Source organism: Spermophilus citellus (assembly GCF_964194105.1).
Source record: "Spermophilus citellus genome assembly, chromosome: 15".
Taxonomy (NCBI): domain Eukaryota; kingdom Metazoa; phylum Chordata; class Mammalia; order Rodentia; family Sciuridae; genus Spermophilus; species Spermophilus citellus.
The window spans coordinates 814,024-821,186 of record NC_138195.1 but is presented as its reverse complement, the minus strand read 5'-3'; positions in this window follow the sequence as shown (position 1 = coordinate 821,186).

The following is a 7,163-nucleotide window of genomic DNA, read 5'->3' as shown; positions in this document are numbered from 1 at the left end:
TGAAGCAAGTAGATCCCAAGTTCAAGGTCGCCTTAGCAACCTCAGCAAAAATGCTCAGCAACTTAACAAGACCCCGACTCAAAATTAAAAATAAAACGGGCTGACAATACAGCTCAGTGGTAAAAAACCCCTGGATTCAATCCCCAGTACCAACCAACCAACCAACCAACCAACCAACCAACCAACAAAAAGATTAAAGCCCTTTTTTTCACAAACAAAACAAAAGCCATTTTTCTCTCTAACTTGAAATAATTTGAAATGAAGAAAGAGGTAAAGAAAATAATCAAAAACAAAGGAAAAAAGAAAGGAAGAAAGTATCAATAATGGAAGTTAGAATACTCGAAGAAGTCCACTTAAATTTCTATGAATTCTTTGACTAGAATTGACAGTAGTGGGGTAGAAAAAAAGACATTATAGGTATGAGAACATACTGAGGTAAAAAGCCATGAGTTCCAATGACAGAGACAGAGAATTGTGGATATCGGACAAAGGGTGTAAACAAATTCTTCTTTGGGAAAAGAATAGAATAAATGGGAAATAAAGAGTAGTTGTAACTTGTCACTGGTAGACATGATTATCACATGCTTGCTTAGGATAATTTTTATAAAAACCTGGGATAGTTATGATTGATATATAAAATTCTTACTTAAGTAAAATTCTGTGAGCTGTATAAGAAAGAACTAGAGATGAACGTATAATGATTAAATCAGGTTTTTAAAATAACCCATCTGATGGAAAGTATTAAGGAAAGAAATTTATTTATAGCTATACTTTAGCCATTTCTTACACAAACATAAAAATTCCAATTAAGAATGAAGACAATGTGTAGCTGGGTATGGTGGCATAGGTTGGTAATCCCACTGACTCAGGAGGCTGAGGCAGGAGGACTGCAAGTTCAAGGTCAGCCTCAGAAATTTAGTGACACACTGTCTCAAAATAAAAAAATAAAAAAAATTCTTTAAAGAGGTGGGGGTGCGGTTCAGTGGTTAAACATTCCTGACTTCAATCCCTGATACCCATCTCCCCAAATGTGAGGAATAGTAATGCATATAATTAAATAGTTATTTCATAAATTAAATGTTTTGGAAATTGGCTAATTATATCCATCATTCAGTACTGTTTGAACGGAAGACATAATGAATATAAAGTGTCTAACACAAGTCTGGCATTGAACAGAAATGGCAGCTTTTATCTTATTTATTTTTATATGGTGCTGAGGATTGAACTCAGGGCCTCATGCTTGCTAGGCAAGTGCTCTACCACTGAGCTATAGCCCCAGCTGAGAAATGGCAGCTTTTATTGATAGTTAATGATCTGCAATATTTTTTTGCAACTTCATTTATTTATTTATTTTGTGTGGCTGAGGATCAAACCCAGTGCCTCCCATGTGCTAGGAAACCTCTCTACCACTAAGTCACATCCCAAGCCCTATGATCTGGAATACTTTATAATTTCTGTGCCTGCACAAAATATTTGATGTTTTATGCTGTCATACTGTAACAGCAATTTTACACACATGTGAAGACTATTTATCAAACTTAATATTATTATTATTTGCCAATATTAAAGGATTATTCAAAGATTCACTCTTGATAAAAATAAGCAGATAACTATGAAGACAGATGTACTTTTTAGATACGTAAAAGATCAAAGAAAAAATACCTAGTAAATTTTCCACTCATTTTGTAGATGTGGTCCTGTATTTTATCCCTGTGACTAGTAGAATCTACTCAGAACAGGAACACCTGACTTCAGAGCTTATTTTTCTCTAGATAAATTGAGAAGCCAAACCTATAATATTGATTAATGAGAACTTGGAAAGGAAACAGAAGATACTTTATTGCTTATGCTATTAAAACTACTTAGATCATGCTTCAGAAGTCACTGGCTATAATGCTGCTTCTTCTTTTAGCTATATGACACTGGATGTTTATAATCTAAATAGATATGATTTTTTGGGTTGTAAAAATCTCATGGGCTAGGGAAATAGTAATAAATACAAAGCATCAAAAAGAATTTCCTTTGATAGTTGATTGTAGAAAATTAGAATTTAAGTTATCAATGGCTTAAAAATATTTAGAGAAAGAATAAAGTTGTACTAACAGAGAGAGAGAGAAAGAAAAGGAGAGAGGCAGGGAGGAGGGGAAGAGAGACATTACTAAGATATGATGCAGTCTACCCCGAAAAGGGTAATGATGGGAAAAGTTTGAGAGGTACCAAGAACAGCAAAAAATAGCCAAGGCAGAAATAAATATATAAATAGATGACTGAAAAGGAGATATGTGTACACATGCATGTGTGCAAAAAAATGAGACTAGAAGACAGTCTTGCAGAGCCTTAAAAAGTTAAATATAAAGTTACTATTTGAGTCAGCACTTCCACTCCTAGGGATATACTCAAAAGAATAAAACATGTATCCAGCTGGGCATGGTGGTGTGCATGTGTAATCCTAGTGACTCAGGAGGCTGAGGCAGGAGGATAGAAATTTCAAGACCAACCTCAGCAATTTAGTGAGGCCCTGAGGACTTAGTGAGATGCTGCTTCAAAATAAAACATATAAAAGGCTGGGGATATGGCTAAGTAGTTAAGCACCACTGGGTTCAATCTCCAGTACCCAAAACAAAAAAAAATATGTATATATAAGTATACAAATATATATACACACACATACACACACACACAATAACTGGTACATAATTATTCAGAACATCATATTCATAACAGGCAAAAATTGAAAGCAACCAAATGTCCTTCAACTCATAAAATATATCAGTTGATGATAAAATATGGCATATATACAATGGAATATTATTCAGCCATAAAAAGGAATGGATTACTGATTCACACTACAACATGGATGAGCCTTGAAATATTTTGCACAGATAAAAAACCAGTCACAAAAGACCACATATTATATGATTTCATTTATATGAAATACCACTGTAGAAAATTTATAGAGACAGAAAGTAGATTAGCAGTTGCCTAAGGCTGATGGGAAATGGAAAATTGTGAGATGACAGGTAAAAAATATGGAGTTTCTTTTGGGAGTAATGAAAATGTTCAAAATTGACTATAGTGAGAGTTGTACTACCCTGTGATTATAATAAAACAAATGAATTGTACACTTTAAATAGAGGAATTTTATAATATGTGAAGTCATTTTATAGCCTTGGACAGCTTTATTCAGATTACAAATGTTTTTTTTATTATACCAAGACTTTTAAAAGGTAGAATAAGTAGCTGGCTTTTTAAAAAATTAAAATCTAAGGCTAAACACAGTGCAGGTGTAGCTCAGTGGTAGAACACTTGTCTAGTGTGCTTAAGGCCCTGTTCAATGTCAGTACCACACACACACACACACACACACACACACACACACACACACAGGCAAATGAATCTTATTAATGAATAGAACATTCATTAGGAGGGTACCATCAAATAAATGAATAAATATATTAATTTGACAGCAACATTTTTAGACTTACCTTTATATTGAGTGATATGATTCCAAAGGGATAAATTTTCTTTTTCCTGTCTCTTGGTACTACAGATTGAACCCAGGGGCACTTAACCACTGAGCACATCCCCAGCCCTTTTTATATTTTTTATCTTGAAGCATGGTCTCACTAAGTTGCTGAGGCTTCTTTGAATTTGAAATTCTCCTGTCTCAGCCTCTGGAGCCACTGCATGAATTTTCAATTCTTGAATTTGTTTTATCCTTGATTATTTAAAGTTTGTTTTTCAGTGCATTATAGTTATACATAAAAGGAGAGTTCATTCTGACATATTCATAAAAGAAGTAACATAGTTTTCTCCATTTCAATCCTAATACTCCTTACCTCTTCCCTTTCCTTTGCTTTCTCTCTGGTTCCCTTCCTCTTTTCTATTGGTCTTCCTTCTATGGACTTATTTTTCACTTGATGCATTATAGTTACATATAAATTGGAATTCACTGTGATATATTCATAAATGTCCCTAGAATAATTTGGTTAACTACATTCCCCAGTTCTTCCCCTTCCCCTTGCCTCCTTCCTCCCCAATGTGTCCCCCTACCTGCAAAGCACACTTCTACTCTTCCAATGTCCCTTCTATTTTTCTGAAAAAAATGATGGTTAGATGTCATAGAAGAAAGTGGCAATGTCTTAATCTTATGCCTACTGTCTGGCCCAATGGCTCTTCCATCCTTGTCAAGGGAGTTATAACCTTTTATCCTGTCATTCAACACTATCACTCAATTGCTTTTTTAAAAAAAAATTTGGTTGTAGATGGACACAATATCTTTATTTATGTATTTATTTATTTTTATGTGGTGCTGAGAATTGAAGCCTGACATGCACTAGGCAAGTGCTCTATCACTGAGACACAACCCCAGCCCTCAACTTTTTCTTAATTATCTCATTTGCAAATATTCTTTCTCTTAAAAATTTTTCACAGGAAACTGGAAAGGTAGTAGAGGTTTTTGAAAATCTATTGCAGGACTGGAGTTGATACTCAGTGATAAAGCATATGCTTTAACACGTACAAGGCCCACAAAGCCCTGAACAGAGGAAAAGAGGGAAAGAAAAGGAGAAGAAAGAAAAAACGGAGGGAAAAGAAAGGAAGTCCATTGCAATAACTCCCTTCTAAAAATCTATAGTCTAGAACTATGATAGCAGAAGAGAAAAATGCACAGATGAATGTAAAAGACAAATTCATTTGATCTGATGATTAATGATTCGCAGATTATGGGGAGAAATAAAAATAGGAAATTACTAATATATTGCATGGAAGGAGTGTCAGAATTGGGAAAGTTAGAGACAACTGTTTTAGAGAAATTGATACATTTAGCTGAAATTAGTAATAAATTAATATATAGGTTATTTTGGTAGAAAATTTATCACTGACACTATGGCATGTTAGAAAAATCAATATAATTTTATGTGTATTTTTATTTTACTACTATGAACTTCATAAAGATGAGTTCTAAATCTTATTCATTTTGTAATCCCAGAACTGATCTTACTGCCTTTAATAGTTAAAATAATTTTCATTTGAGTCAACTCAAGATCAATTCCTGAACACATATGCTCATTTAAAATTAAATGTAACATGAAGACAGGCAGGGAAGAGAATCTTGAAAATTGTAAAGAGCATAATGTTTGATCATAAGATACTATTTAAAAAATTTAGACTTTATAAAATAAAACTAATATTTAAAGACAAATAATATATTTTGATGAAATCAAGATTTAAGCATTAAGCAAATAAAGTAAGATTTAAGCTATTTTAAATTTGGTTAAATGGATGTATTTGGCAGTTTTTCATTAAATTAAAAATAATTTTAAAATACCAATTTTTGAGGTATTTGAATAATGAGGTTTGGTATTCATACTTATCTGATTCTATTTGTTATGAGGTTTTTATACCTTTATTATAAGGAGTAGAATGTGTTACTTTAAAAATCTATTGAACATTGTGAATTGTGCTGATATAAACATTGATGTGGCTGTGTCCCTGTAGTATGCTGTTTTTAAGTCCTTTGAGTATAGACCAAGGAGAGGGATAGCTGGGTGAAATGGTGGTTCCATTCTCGATTTTCCAAGGAATCTTCAAACTGCTTTCCATATTGACTGCACCAACTTGCAGTCCCACCAGCAGTGTATGAGTGTGCCTTTCTCCCCACATCCTCGCCAACACTTATTGTTGTTTGTCTTCATAATAACTGTCATTCTCACAGGAGTGAGATGGTATCTTAGAGTAGTTTTGATTTGCATTTCTCTACCACCCTACCACCGAGCCACAACCCCAGCCCTCAACTTTTTCTTAATTATCTCATTTTCAAATATTTCTTCTCTTAAATTTTTTTTTCCACAGGAAATTGGAAAGTGAGTAGAACATTTTTTCATATATTTGTTGATTGATATCATCTTCTGAGAAGTGTCTGTTCAGGTCTTTGGCCCATTTGTTGATTGGGTTATTTGGTTTATTTGATGCTTAACTTTTTGAGTTCTTTATATGCCTTAGAGATTAGTGCACTATCTGATGTGTGAGGGGTAAAATTTGCTCCCAATAACTGTGGAAAAAACTTAGATGTCCTTCCGTAGATGAATGGATTAAAAAATGTGGCATATATACACAATGGAATATTACTGAGCTATAAAAGAGAATAAAATCATGGCATTTGCAGGTAAATGGATGACACTGGAGAAGATAATGCTAAGTAAAGTTAGCCATTCCCCCCAAAAAACAAATGCCCAATGTTTTCTCTGATATAAGGAGGCTGATTCATATTGGGGTAGGGATCGGGGAGCATGGGAGGAATAGAGGAACTCTAGATAGGGCAGAGGGGTGGGAGGGGAAGGGGCAGGGGGTTAGCAAGCATGGTGGAATGTGGTGGACATCATTATCCAAAGTATATGTATGAAGACACCAATTAGTGTGAACATAATTTATATACAACCAGAGATATGAAAAATTGTGCTATATATGTGTAATAAGAATTGTAATGCATTCCACTGTCATTTATTTTTTAAAAAATCAATTTAAAAATTTTTTTAAAAAATTTTAAAAAGTTGAAATACTAAAAATAAATAAACAAACAAACAGACCATCAAGCATATGAGAGGCTCCATTTGAAAAACAATCTGGGGCTGCGGCTGTGGCTCAGTGGTAGAGCACTTGCCTCGCAAGTACGAGGAACTAGGTTTGATCCTCAGCACCACATAAAAATAAACAAATAAAATAAAGATATTGTGTCCAACTACAACTAAAAAAAGTTTTAAAAATCTATTGAACATATGTATTTTCCTCAGTCTTAAAGGATATATTCCCAGAAAATTTAAAACTCAGTATGTTGAAATGTCATCAGTAATTCATTGAGACTTTCTGCTCATAAAAATAATCAATTCAATGCATTATGTTACTAACATAAGCAAATATATTATGCTTTCAGACAGTAATTGCTCCTTAGTAAACTTACTGTTGCAAATGCCTATGTCCAATATCAAATAAGATTTATGTATAATACAGATCTTCATTTTGGAGTAATGGCTTTTTATTAAAAATACTTACTGTTCTGTTTTTCACCAAGAGCAACCAATGTTTCAAGAACTTTAATTCCTTCTTGAACAGCCAAAAGTTCATTGTTACTTGCTGGTCTGTTTCTTTCAATAGCTTTTAGCTTT